Source organism: Sinocyclocheilus grahami, unplaced genomic scaffold, assembly GCF_001515645.1.
Source record: "Sinocyclocheilus grahami isolate Dianchi unplaced genomic scaffold, SAMN03320097.WGS_v1.1 scaffold549.1, whole genome shotgun sequence".
Lineage (NCBI taxonomy): Eukaryota > Metazoa > Chordata > Actinopteri > Cypriniformes > Cyprinidae > Sinocyclocheilus > Sinocyclocheilus grahami.
The window spans coordinates 1,064,902-1,078,716 of NW_015505728.1; the positions used below are offsets into that span (position 1 = coordinate 1,064,902).

At 37.4% G+C, this 13,815-nt stretch overlaps 1 protein-coding gene across 1 annotated transcript in view; it reads right to left on the reverse strand.

The window, feature by feature from the left end:
• Positions 1 to 13,815, reverse strand: part of LOC107555909 (receptor tyrosine-protein kinase erbB-4-like) — a 236,491-nt gene that overhangs the window by 186,340 nt on the left and 36,336 nt on the right. The gene's annotated exons all lie outside the window — the stretch shown is intronic.

Genomic DNA, 13,815 nt, shown 5'->3' on the forward strand with positions numbered 1-13,815 from the left:
TCATCATGACTAGATAGACACGGTGAGTCTGTCTTTACTATACATGTTAGATGTGATCCACCTCATAGTAACAATCCTGTCAGATCGTCCATCCTTTGAGTGAGAGTGTAACGTTACAGGTCGGTCGATCTGGTTTCGTGGTTAAAGTTAACCTTTTCGATATGTTTCCCTGTTGTTGTTTCTCAGCAATGGCATGGACGTGATGTTGTCTGGGGTTTTGGCAAAAGGAGAGTGGGACGGTGGGTGGTGCTCGGGGTGGTGACTGAAGGCGGTGACTGTGTAGTTCTGACGTCAACTTTTTACGGAAGTCACAACGGTTCGTGAAAAATCACAGCTACTTTATGCAGGCTGTGTGCATTTTACTGTGGACTGACTGTTTTGAAACTTAGCCCCTAGACCTCAGTTATCGTGAAAAAAGCCAGGACATTTCAGTTTTGACAATATGGGACTTTCAATCAACAAACTTTAACATAATATTAACAAATAAGAATCAACTGCAGCTGCTGGAAATAAATGAACAAAATGTAAACTTTTAACATGTAGGAATAAAATCTAAATTTGTCTTTAGTATTTCAAACAACATTAACATCAACAAGGAGACAAAATCTGTAATATACTATGAACAAATTGTCAAAAATGTGCTTTGTGAAATTAACAACAAACAAGGATGAGCAAACCAAAATCATATTATTTATTATATATAATACAGAAAAACAATGCAAAAAATGAAATAAAATGTAATTTTAACATAGAAATAAAATATTTGTGTGTATTCTAGATAATTAAAAAATTTAATAAATTATTTTAAACAAATAGCTAAGTTTTGTCTGTTTAGTTGGCTAAGGCACCCATTAAGGCTAGGCTTTAGTAGTCTTTAATTTTGTAAATAAAACTATTGTTTTTCTGACAATAGCTATATTTCCATGTAGCGAATCAGCTCATGGGAAATATGAATAATTAACCATAACTAGTTATAATTAACTATTCATATTTTAGATCCACTGTAGATATTTAGCTGACCACTCAGGGTCAACCGTCTTGTCAATTCTAAGAACGTTAATTTCCTGGTTAAAGGAAATAACTTTCTTACTGTACAATTCTATAAGTTTGTAACGTAAATCTGCATGATTATTGACTCCGGTTATGAGTAAACAATGAACACGTCAAGTGTGATACAAGTAAGGTTTTATTAACTACATAAACACTTAAACTAGTCTAACATACTACATAAACACATTAAGCTGGTCTAACATACACATACACACACACACACACACACATACAGTTGGTATAGGAAAGGGTTAAAGTTTAACTCAGCATAGAAAGAGGCATAAAGAATGGATTTTATGGAACACTTTGCATGTATATTCAACACATCAAAGCCTTCAGGGATACGTCAGATTCTGAGTTCAAACACACCTTGTAGAAAGGTGTAACTGATACTTAATGCATCAATTAAATCGACTAAGTTTGATACTTGCACGTCTGTATGAACAAAGATTCCTGATGCGATCTTACGGCCCCAAGATCTTGCTGAAGTTGGCTGATGAGAAAGAACCAGTTTGAGTCAGAGTCACGTGATGAATGGAAAGGACTAGGCCGAAGAAAGGCCTGGCACAGATGCTTTGGTATCCTGAAGCGTTTCTCACATCTTCATCTTTGCTTCTGACTGAACCACCGACAGGGGCGGGTCACATGGAGTGTGGCCTTTAAAGCCTGCAGAGATTCACGCCTCTCAAGATGGGTTTGTCCAATGAGGAAGGCTGAAATCCCAAGCGGGAGGTTGGAAATACTGGGGAGTTTTATGACTCTTTGTCTGTAAGCATGGTATTTTGCATATGAAATTCACTTGGGTGTTGATGCAGAAATTAGTAATGATTCTTAGAACATACATATGTTGCAGAGGTATCAGCATGTAATATGCACTCTCAGTTAGATCATCCGAAGACGAATTCATAGATACTAGACATGGTAGAGTTACTTATATGAATGAGTGGTTTATCGTAAGCATGAATAAAAATAGTCTATAATACAACAGATTAAATACAACACAGCAATAATATACACAATGGCCTGAAGAAAATGGGTGTTCATTCAAAGAAGGTTTTCCTATGAATTAATTAGTAGAAAAGTCAGTTTCTCCTGTGCATTTGTGCCTTTCTTATGAGGAAAATGAGGGAGTTTATCCCCTGCATTCCTTTTAGGCCATAAAACCAGTGATATCAGCATTGGTTACCATGGAACCAGAGGCCTGTTCTGCCTTTCTGAGGTGTTAGGTGCATTTCGGGGGAAGGGTCCATAGACCCTCGTAATTGGCCATTTGGTTAGGTGATGGGGAGTTCGATATTATTTGTTAAATATAACAAAAAGTTGTGTGTCTGATTGGTCCAAATGCTACATCCATCACCTTGTTTTTATGTGCATTTTGAAATATCGCATCTGAAACGAGTGATGGAAACACCAAATTTCGAAAATAATCCCTTAATTCACAAAACTAATTATGCTCACTTGAGGTGGTTTTTGGCTTGTGCGAAAAGGGTTGATGCGAATAATGGTAGAAGGAAACACATTTACAGAATAAATTCCTCCATGCGCATCAAAAAAGTCATGTGACTTTTGTGCTATGAGATGGCATAACCTGACTAACCAGCGGACCGATCTTGTAGCACAGCATCTGAAATATTGTTATGGTTATTCTTAAATACCCAAGCACAGCCTGTCGTCAAAGTATTTCTGTATAATTGCCTCCCAGAACTGTTTTACATGACTGTGTTCCCAAACAACAGGCATCCAACTCCGAAAGCAATGACCACATTTATTGTGTTTCGTCTGCTCACTCTGAAGCGCAAGTAATTTATTAAATATAACAATTATTATATATAATTATACTTTTTTTGTAATATTTAGTGCCAGTTTATCAGTAAGTGACAATTTTGTTCTCTTTGACTCGTTGGATGGAAATGGTGCTTATTCTCAAATGTTTTACCCGATATTCCAATATTGCGCACAAGTTAAATTCACAGTTTGGATGGAAACCCGGCTATTATAATTATTGGTTCAGTTAGCTGGTCAGGGCCAGCTATCTCGTCAAACAACTTCTTGTTAAAAAGAACCCCTTCCCATAGGATTCTGCTGAAATGTGTTGGTGTCTCAATACTACAGGTGAACTGGTCTTGATGTAACATTGCATGTAGAGTCACCTCAGGCCTCTCGGCTCATCATAAAGTCATTAGCTGAAGTGTTGAGAGTGGGCAGCAGTCTGGCCAGCAGTAAGACACAATGTCAATGGGTCTTTTCTCTCTCTCGGCCTTGTTCTTTTTTTACCATCTCTCTCGCTCTCTCTCTACCCTCTACTAGACATATAATGATCATGGGGATGACTCAAATCCATCCAACCACATCCGTGAAACCCTCACCGTGACATACTGGTGCCGTCACTGTGCCTGTCATTAAGGCAGACACAGTTTCATTCATTCTGACAGAGCGCCTCCTGCTGTGAAGGATGACACTGAATGTGTGTGTGTGTGTGTGTATGTGTGTTGGGGGGCAGAATTAGCCCTGAGGAAACACAAACATCGGGGAGTGCTCTCACTGACAGCTGTCAGTTAGCGTGAGCTTCATCTCGGGACCCATGCAGCGTGACAGGACTGATCCTGCCACTGTCATCGTCCACCATGTCCGGCTAATGGGCAGAGACATGAGCTCTTTTTAGCAGCGGCGCTATAAGGCGAGTCAGAGCCTCAGTCATTTATCTGGGCTAATGAACTGTTCTAATAGCTGCGGGGACATTGCAGGACCACTTCCTGCGCCTGTACGTGGGGTATCACTGATGTGCACTGAGAGGATTGTGTCAAGTGGGGTTACAGGACTTCCGACGAGAATGTACGGAGAGCAGACTATCTGGAAATAGCATCTGCCCAGCTATATCCAGAATCAGTGTTACTTCGGTACACAAAAGCAGTGCAGACTGGAGAAGAGAGTGTTTATTTTTTTCTTTAATGCTGATACTGCTTCATTAAGAGTGTAACAAGTTAACAGGCCATATTGCAATTGTATGTTAGAAATAATTCTCTGCTTGTTTTAAAAAGTATTGGGTAGGGCTTTACATCAAGAACACAATAATATTAATGTCAATGATGATAAGCTCTGGACATTTTTACTCAGTACTGTAATGACTGTATCATTTTTTTATTCATTATTAATTTGTAATTATAGGGAATTAATGGTTATTACCACATTCAGGTTTTGCTAGAACTCGGGTCTGAATGTCCCAAGTCCACCTGGTTAAACCATTCCAAATTTGTTAGTTTTACTTCAAATCAAGGTCGTCCAGCGCCGGTGATTCTTAGTAATTTTTTTACAAATTTGATATGTGTCTTCCTGGCCACGGTCAACACATTAAATGATTATTTGTAATCTCTTAACAGAGGTAATTATTATACGTAAGCTACGAGCTAAGTGTTCGCGCTCACCAAGGTGCGAGCCAAACGTCTTGATCGGGTAAAACAAGCAAGCCCAAAAAAGCAACGAATCTGTGTTGCAGTGGGGTTTTGATTCGCGGCGTAAGTCCATCCCACTGGTCGCTGTTCCAATCAGATAGTGGCTGCGGGGTTTTGCCACGCCCTGTGGTGGTTGTTGGGTTTTGGTCATGCGGGAAGCTGGTGGTCGAAAATCATGGGATAGTCATGTGGCGTCACGCTGTACATCCTGTGCTTGCCTGAGGGCGTCATTTAATCCTTTTCCTGTTCTGGACACTAATTCTATGCATCCACGCTCACAAGGCATCCATATGTCGTCAAAAGGCTTTTCAGCTCTGGTACAAAAGGTCTCTGTGGTATCTCTTGATTAGATTAATTCAAAGCCTCATGATGGTGATCCAGTGGCATCTCCGTGTCCTGTATATGAAATCCCTACAGTACAGTACATATTAATAAGTCTTAATAAGTGATGTTGTTGATAAGTCTGCATGTGAGTCTACTACACACATACTCAAGCATGCATGATGCTCACAATGTTTTCAGCATCTGCCATCTCAATATATGAGGACATGAACACATGAACTTCATCTCCAGAGCTGTTATAAGAGTCACTTAATGAGCTTTACACCATTTACTTTGAGAAAAACTACCATTAAACACAAACTGAAACATCTTCACACCAAACCGCAAAAATCATAGTTCGCTTTACTTGAATAAATTATGACAGAAATATATTAAATGTACTTCTCAAAGTTATAATAATATTAATTTGTTTAAGGAATATCACACAACAAGATATTTGCCCATGTTTTAATTCATACTGTTATGCAGAATTTAAAAAATGCAGCTTTGTTATAAATTAATTGTTATATTTTCATTTGATTACATTTTAAAAGATTGATTAAATTGTTCAAGTTTTATTAAATAATTTCACTAGACACAATTTTTTATTATAAATTTGTATTAAATCATAAAATACAGGGTAACAATTTAGTATAGGGACCAATTCTCACTATTAATTAGTTGCTTATTAGCATGCCTATTATTAACACATTGGCTGTTTATTATTGCTTATAAATCACATATTCAGCATGACGATATTCTACATCCCTAATCCTACCCAACACCTAAACTTAACAACTACTTTACTAACTATTAATAAGCAGTACATTAGGAGTTTGAGGCAAAAGTCACAGTTAATGGTTTGTTAATGGCTGAATTAGACCTCAAAATAAAGTGTGAAACACAGAATCCAGAAAAAAATAAAATGGATTTCACAGGGCCCTAAATTAACTTACTCTGTGAAGTTTAATTGTGAGCAAATAAGTCATGTTAATAGTGTGATAAATATCAATATTTTAAGATTTAAAAATGGGAACCACAGGGGAAGTGGAATGAAGAAAATGCAAGGTCTAGAATTTGTTTTTATTTATTTTATTTTTTTTATTGAACTTCTTTTAACTTGACGTGAATACGTGAATGCAATGGTCAAACATTTCCTAGAGCACGTTTACCTAGAAACATAATGGAAAAGCAGTGTGGTGAATGCAAAAACTTTTTGTGTAAACACAGCCTTTAATAGGCTTTAAACACCATCAGAATGAAAGTGAGATAAAATCGGTAATATACTATCGACAAAATGTCACAAAAATGTGCATTGTGAAGTTCACGAAAAACAAGTATCATATTGGTGCACCAATCTTAATATTCTCTAATATCAATAAGCGTTTTGGTACCATCCCATAAAAATTATGCATTCCATAAAAAACAAAACAAAAAAAAGTTGGCTATGTGGTCAACTTCACCAGTGAGCAAGGAGCAAAAAAATCTTTAAAAAATGCTGTCGCTCCACTCCACTAACATACTCTGATCCCATCATGGCATCTGAATTTGGATGAAAGCACGAATACTAGCCAAGCCTTTGACCTTGCTGTAGTCCCTCCATTTCCGCTTCCTCTCCTTACGGCCAACAAAAAGCCAATGCACTCGCCACATCCTGCCAACAACCCCCTCACCCCTGGCCACCAGGAACTAAACCCATCCCAGTTACCTAGCAACCTCTGGAACCTGCTGCTGTCTAAAAGACATGAAAGAGAGGGGGGAAAGTAGAGAGTGGGGGGAAAAAAACAGCAACATCTTTGTTGTACTTCTCCTAATTTAATTAAAGGATTACTTTGCGGAGATTTTCCACACAGCCTATTTGGCTTCCCGCATTCACTTTCCAGCACCATTTAATTCCTCTTTCTCAAACTAATTTGTTATTTTCAAGCCAGTGGATCGATACTTTCCAGAGTGGAGAAGAGAGCGGAGGAGAGGGAAAGGACGGGGCCCTCTTTCTTCTTCCTGTTTGCTCAATAATGAAGCACATAAATAAAGGTAAACACCTTGTTGTGATTACAAGCGCAGTTTATAGCTAATGACGTGGCATCAATGAGGAGCTCTTTCCACCTGTTGTTAAACATAACACAGTCAAACTGAGCAGCTATAGAGATAAATGGACACACAAAGCCATGTCTCATTCTGTTTCAACATCTAGGTACCTTCACCTCTAATGTGAAGGCACAGTAAGTGCTCTGGTGTTAGGAGCACCTATAACTGTAACCAGGGGCGGACTTACCCATTAGGCAAAGGTAGGCGTCTGCCTTGGGCCCCCAAAAGCCAAGGGCCCCCTAAAATGCTTTTCATATAGGATATGCGCATTAAGCACTGACACGTGAACAGTTGCTGATTACGGTGTTTATTACCACGACAACCGTCCGAATTGAACGTGCTTTTTTGTGTTCCTGCTTGAAGGAGATGAAAATGACATCTGAAGCTATAATTAAATATTGAGAAACAGTGTGTATTATATGTTTATAATTGTTTTAAATGCCGCTTACTCATTTATGAGAAAGTATAGAGGACGCAGTTACTTTTTTGGTTGATATAATCCTTAGGTGTGTAAATGTATAATTGCCTTTTCATTATTTTTTCAGTTTTATTTAAATTTGTAGTTAAAATAACTAAAAATAAATGTATTTTAAAGTTTAGAATTAGACAGCTTTTGCACACAGGCTTATGCTGGTAACTCATCAGTGGACTTTCCACGTCAATATAGGTTATATTTTTTCCACACTTTTCTCATTCTATATTTTTGACGTTCCAAAAGAGAGTTGAATGAATGTTAATTTTCAATAATCCAGTCAGTAGTTTTTGTTCAATGCGAAAATCCACCCACATAACCCCGTTTTAAATTAATATAACAATTTATATGTCTGATGCTCAATTGTGAGGTTTATCATTTTATAATTTATTTTGTTTTTGTTAGGGATGCTCCGATCCGCCTTTTTTGCCTCCGATACCGATTCCGATACCTAGGGTTTGGTATTGGCTGATACAGATACCAATCCGATACCAGTGAAGTTTTTTTCGTAGAATAAATGTAGAATTTATATATCTCTGTGTGTGGAACGGATAATCATTCTTTCACAATCTACTAGATACAGACTACTTCATTATAAAGAAAAATTAAATAAACAAATATGAAAAAAATATAGGCCTATGTATATTTATAATCTATGACAAAAAATTATCATAAACTAGGTTAGTGGATAATTCGGCAGCAAAAGTTATTCTAGAAAAATTAAAAACAATTTATAGTCTTTTCTACGCCCGTGTTTTGTTCTCACAGACTTCCGGTAGCAAGTAACAAAACAACATTAGACTCCGGCAAGAAGATAAAGTCCTTTTTGCAAAATCATAGACATGTATTTACAAATCAAGTATAATGGGAACACAGAATGATCTTGGAGAGAGCTTTACCGAGCTGACTACTGTAACCGAACACAACCAGTGTTTAAAGGCTGAACGAATGACTGACAGCCACAGCGGAGAAAAGAGTTTGTGTGAACTTTAATGTAAGGACTTAAATATTCATATGTAGCTCACATTAATTCAGAAGTCCCACAGAATAATCCACACAATTGAAAAAAAAAAATAATTATCGGATTTGGATCGGCTCTCTCTGACCGATACCCGATCCGAGAAAAATGACAGTATCGGAGCCGATACCCGATATGAATATCGGATCGGCGCATCCCTAGTTTTTGTGAAAACCTGTATCTCAACTGTAAATCAGTTGCTATTTTGTGGTCTACAACATGAAAGAAAGCCATTATAACATGTACATGAAAAATGTAGAAACATTGGACACAACTACGGGGCACCATTGTGCAGCAGCAAGCATCACAACAAAAAAGGAACCTCAAGGTTGATCTAGGAAAATGTGTGCAAATGTATAGGGCCCCATTCCTATATTTTGACTGTAACAAAAGGATGACCTGCCAATGCTTCTTTATTTGCGATGTCTGTGTTCATGTGTAAGATTAGACATTTCAGCATTTTAGCATTTTTGAAGAATTTCACTCAAGGCGATCAATTTTTTAACTGTCACTTTTGATTAATTTAATGCATATCTACAGTATTACAGTATACATATGCATCTTCTCTCAGCATTTCTACTTATACTATCTGCTGTACTTATAAACCGCCTACAGACGCCAAAGATGCTTTTAGAAGCCAATGAGAGAGACTCTTATAAAGGTGATCTAATAGAGCACTTAAAGATACACCCAGCACTAGGAGCCATTTGGACCCCTGCGATGGTTGTTGAAGGAAACAGGCCTACAGTCCTGATAAAGACAATCTATAAATACAGCTCATATTCCTCCATAAGGTGTGAGGACAGAGCGGGAGATATGGGAGCCCTGATGTTGGGTTTGGAAGCTCTGATGACAGTGGTACACTTCAAGCTCTTATGATAATTACAAGAGAAGGGAATCTGAGCTTTGAAAGACAATTAGTGCTGGTGAAGATTCTGTTCAATGGACTAGAAAGTTATTTTAAGATACATGAACATAGACCACATTATCTGAAGTGAGTCTACCTTATGTTTCCATTCAAATTACAGCATGGATTTTGGAAGATGTCTGTTGATTCTGAAAATACGGCCAGTTATAATGTTTATCTCCATCAAATAAAGGCATTCATGGTTCCATGAAGAACCCTTTCATTGCACAAAAGGTTCTTTATAGTGGAAAACTTTCTTTGGATTATTAAAAAGTTCTTCACACTTTAGAAAAAATAGTTATTTTTTTAGTTTTTTTGGGACCCTAAAATAGTTCTTCCATGGAATTACTATGGAATTGGAACCTTTATCGTTAAGAGTGTGAAGAATTAGTGAATGAGACAGCTGATTCTGTGGTAAAATATGGTGTGCAAAAGTCACAATTGTTTAGTGAATACGCCCTGGGCCTTCCATTCAAAAGCAGTCAGAGAGAACAGCAGTGAACAAAGTAAAAGAAAAAGATATGGAGAGATTCACTAGATTTCCAGGGATTCTGTCTTTTCTCAGCAGTAGAGTGTCGGGGTAGAGGAAGTGTGCCACAAAAACAAAACCCCCTTTTTACTCCCCGAGACGTGCTCAGTGTGGAAATGAACTCCTGCGATCCTCAAACAAGAGTGGAATGAAGAGAGAAGCAGAGCTGGGATGGACAGAGAAACGAGAATGAGGCGAGCGGCAGGGCTGCAGTCGAGTGGATCATAGTTGGTCCTCTGTATATTTTAATGCATAATTAATACTCCACCTGTTCCAGTTCAGAGAAGACAAGAGTGGCTGGAAGCGAGCGAGGAGGAGGACATACCAGACAAAGACAGAATGAGAGAGATATAAAAGAGGGAGTGTAAACATATAGCAACACCATGCCCCTGTGTATACCATTATGCTAATTAGTGCTAATTTCCATACATATAGATCTTGTTGTGTCTTCTGGAAGGGTGGGCGGAGACATACATAGAGGTTCCGGGGTTTGGATCACTGCGTGTCCTTATGCTAATGAATCCTACCCTTAGAAAATACAAGCACAGCATCGCTCCGCTACATTTCTATATGAGTTTTATAATGAGTACATATTTATCATTATTCATTAGCAAAGTTCTTTGACTCAACATCCAGGTGGCACTTTCTATGAACATGGTACAAGTTGGTGTTTAAAGGCATTAAAGGCAAAAAATGTTTTTTTTTTCTTTTCTTAAGTCTGTTGATTCTGGAAATACGCCCAGTTATAATGTTTATCTCCCTTAAAATAAAGGCATTCATGGTTCCATGAAAAACCTTTCCATTGCACGCAAGGTTCTTTATGTGAAAAACATTCTTTAGATTACTAAAAAGTTCTTCACACCTAGAAAAATAAAGGTTCTTCTAAGAACTATTAAGAACTGTTTTTATAATTACTTTTTAGCAGAGTTGGTAGTCATTATTAATTATCAAAGTTCTTTGACTCAACATCCAGGTGGCACTTTCAATGAATACAGTACAAGCTGGCACCCTGATACTTTTTTAAAGGCATTAAAAGCAAAATAATTTTTATTTATGTGTTTATTTATTTATTTTTTTTAATAAGAAATGCTAAATTATTTTTAACACATCAAATATCTACTTTTGGCCCCAAGATCATGGTAAGTACCAAGTAGCCTACTTCACAAATGTATTTCAGTGTTGAAGTGATCCATGTTATAATATATTGCAGTGGTTCTCAACCAGGGGCCGGGGCCAGAGCCCATTAGTAGGAGGCCCTCATGATTTCAAATAAGAAAATGACAATGTAATCTCTAATCTTAAAAAAAAAAAACACGATTACATGATTTGTAGACATGTACAAGGAAATTAATAAAATGGTAAAACTCCATGGGCATTTTTATAATGAGCATATATTTTTCTAGTTATACAAAGCACTACATGATTTTATTAGGTACAATTTTGAAGAAAAAAAATATATATTTCTAATAATAATGATTTATTTCTACCAGTTCTACCAGTAAATCACAAACAAATGGAAAAACACTTGCCTTCCAACATTGTTGTGGACATTGTTGTATAGGACTACTGATTAAAATAATAAATAATAACATTTAATAACAAGTGCTGAATGATTAAAATCACATTAGTCTGTTAACACTTATTCAAATACAAAACTTAATATGACAGTGTTTCCTGTAACTGCTTTTCTGATAAACATACAGTGTGATTAAAATAAAAATAAAAACTCTTTAGTAATTGGAATCTGAATCCTGATTCCTATCCTGAATACTATTATTGTTAGATCTATCATGTTTCAGAGTTATGCAGTCCTGAACCCTCTCCACTCCAGCTCCATTTATCTTTTATTTCTCTGCCTTATGTTTACTTCAAATAGTGACACTTGTCACACAATTGAAAAAAAAAAATAATTATCGGATTTGGATCGGCTCTCTCTGACCGATACCCGATCCGAGAAAAATGACAGTATCGGAGCCGATACCCGATATGAATATCGGATCGGCGCATCCCTAGTTTTTGTGAAAACCTGTATCTCAACTGTAAATCAGTTGCTATTTTGTGGTCTACAACATGAAAGAAAGCCATTATAACATGTACATGAAAAATGTAGAAACATTGGACACAACTACGGGGCACCATTGTGCAGCAGCAAGCATCACAACAAAAAAGGAACCTCAAGGTTGATCTAGGAAAATGTGTGCAAATGTATAGGGCCCCATTCCTATATTTTGACTGTAACAAAAGGATGACCTGCCAATGCTTCTTTATTTGCGATGTCTGTGTTCATGTGTAAGATTAGACATTTCAGCATTTTTGTTGGGAGTAAGAATTTCACTCAAGGCGATCAATTTTTTAACTGTCACTTTTGATTAATTTAATGCATATCTACAGTATATACATATACATATGCATCTTCTCTCAGCATTTCTACTTATACTATCTGCTGTACTTATAAACCGCCTACAGACGCCAAAGATGCTTTTAGAAGCCAATGAGAGAGACTCTTATAAAGGTGATCTAATAGAGCACTTAAAGATACACCCAGCACTAGGAGCCATTTGGACCCCTGCGATGGTTGTTGAAGGAAACAGGCCTACAGTCCTGATAAAGACAATCTATAAATACAGCTCATATTCCTCCATAAGGTGTGAGGACAGAGCGGGAGATATGGGAGCCCTGATGTTGGGTTTGGAAGCTCTGATGACAGTGGTACACTTCAAGCTCTTATGATAATTACAAGAGAAGGGAATCTGAGCTTTGAAAGACAATTAGTGCTGGTGAAGATTCTGTTCAATGGACTAGAAAGTTATTTTAAGATACATGAACATAGACCACATTATCTGAAGTGAGTCTACCTTATGTTTCCATTCAAATTACAGCATGGATTTTGGAAGATGTCTGTTGATTCTGAAAATACGGCCAGTTATAATGTTTATCTCCATCAAATAAAGGCATTCATGGTTCCATGAAGAACCCTTTCATTGCACAAAAGGTTCTTTATAGTGGAAAACTTTCTTTGGATTATTAAAAAGTTCTTCACACTTTAGAAAAAATAGTTATTTTTTTAGTTTTTTTGGGACCCTAAAATAGTTCTTCCATGGAATTACTATGGAATTGGAACCTTTATCGTTAAGAGTGTGAAGAATTAGTGAATGAGACAGCTGATTCTGTGGTAAAATATGGTGTGCAAAAGTCACAATTGTTTAGTGAATACGCCCTGGGCCTTCCATTCAAAAGCAGTCAGAGAGAACAGCAGTGAGCAAAGTAAAAGAAAAAGATATGGAGAGATTCACTAGATTTCCAGGGATTCTGTCTTTTCTCAGCAGTAGAGTGTCGGGGTAGAGGAAGTGTGCCACAAAAACAAAACCCCCTTTTTACTCCCCGAGACGTGCTCAGTGTGGAAATGAACTCCTGCGATCCTCAAACAAGAGTGGAATGAAGAGAGAAGCAGAGCTGGGATGGACAGAGAAACGAGAATGAGGCGAGCGGCAGGGCTGCAGTCGAGTGGATCATAGTTGGTCCTCTGTATATTTTAATGCATAATTAATACTCCACCTGTTCCAGTTCAGAGAAGACAAGAGTGGCTGGAAGCGAGCGAGGAGGAGGACATACCAGACAAAGACAGAATGAGAGAGATATAAAAGAGGGAGTGTAAACATATAGCAACACCATGCCCCTGTGTATACCATTATGCTAATTAGTGCTAATTTCCATACATATAGATCTTGTTGTGTCTTCTGGAAGGGTGGGCGGAGACATACATAGAGGTTCCGGGGTTTGGATCACTGCGTGTCCTTATGCTAATGAATCCTACCCTTAGAAAATACAAGCACAGCATCGCTCCGCTACATTTCTATATGAGTTTTATAATGAGTACATATTTATCATTATTCATTAGCAAAGTTCTTTGACTCAACATCCAGGTGGCACTTTCTATGAACATGGTACAAGTTGGTGTTTAAAGGCATTAAAGGCAAAAAA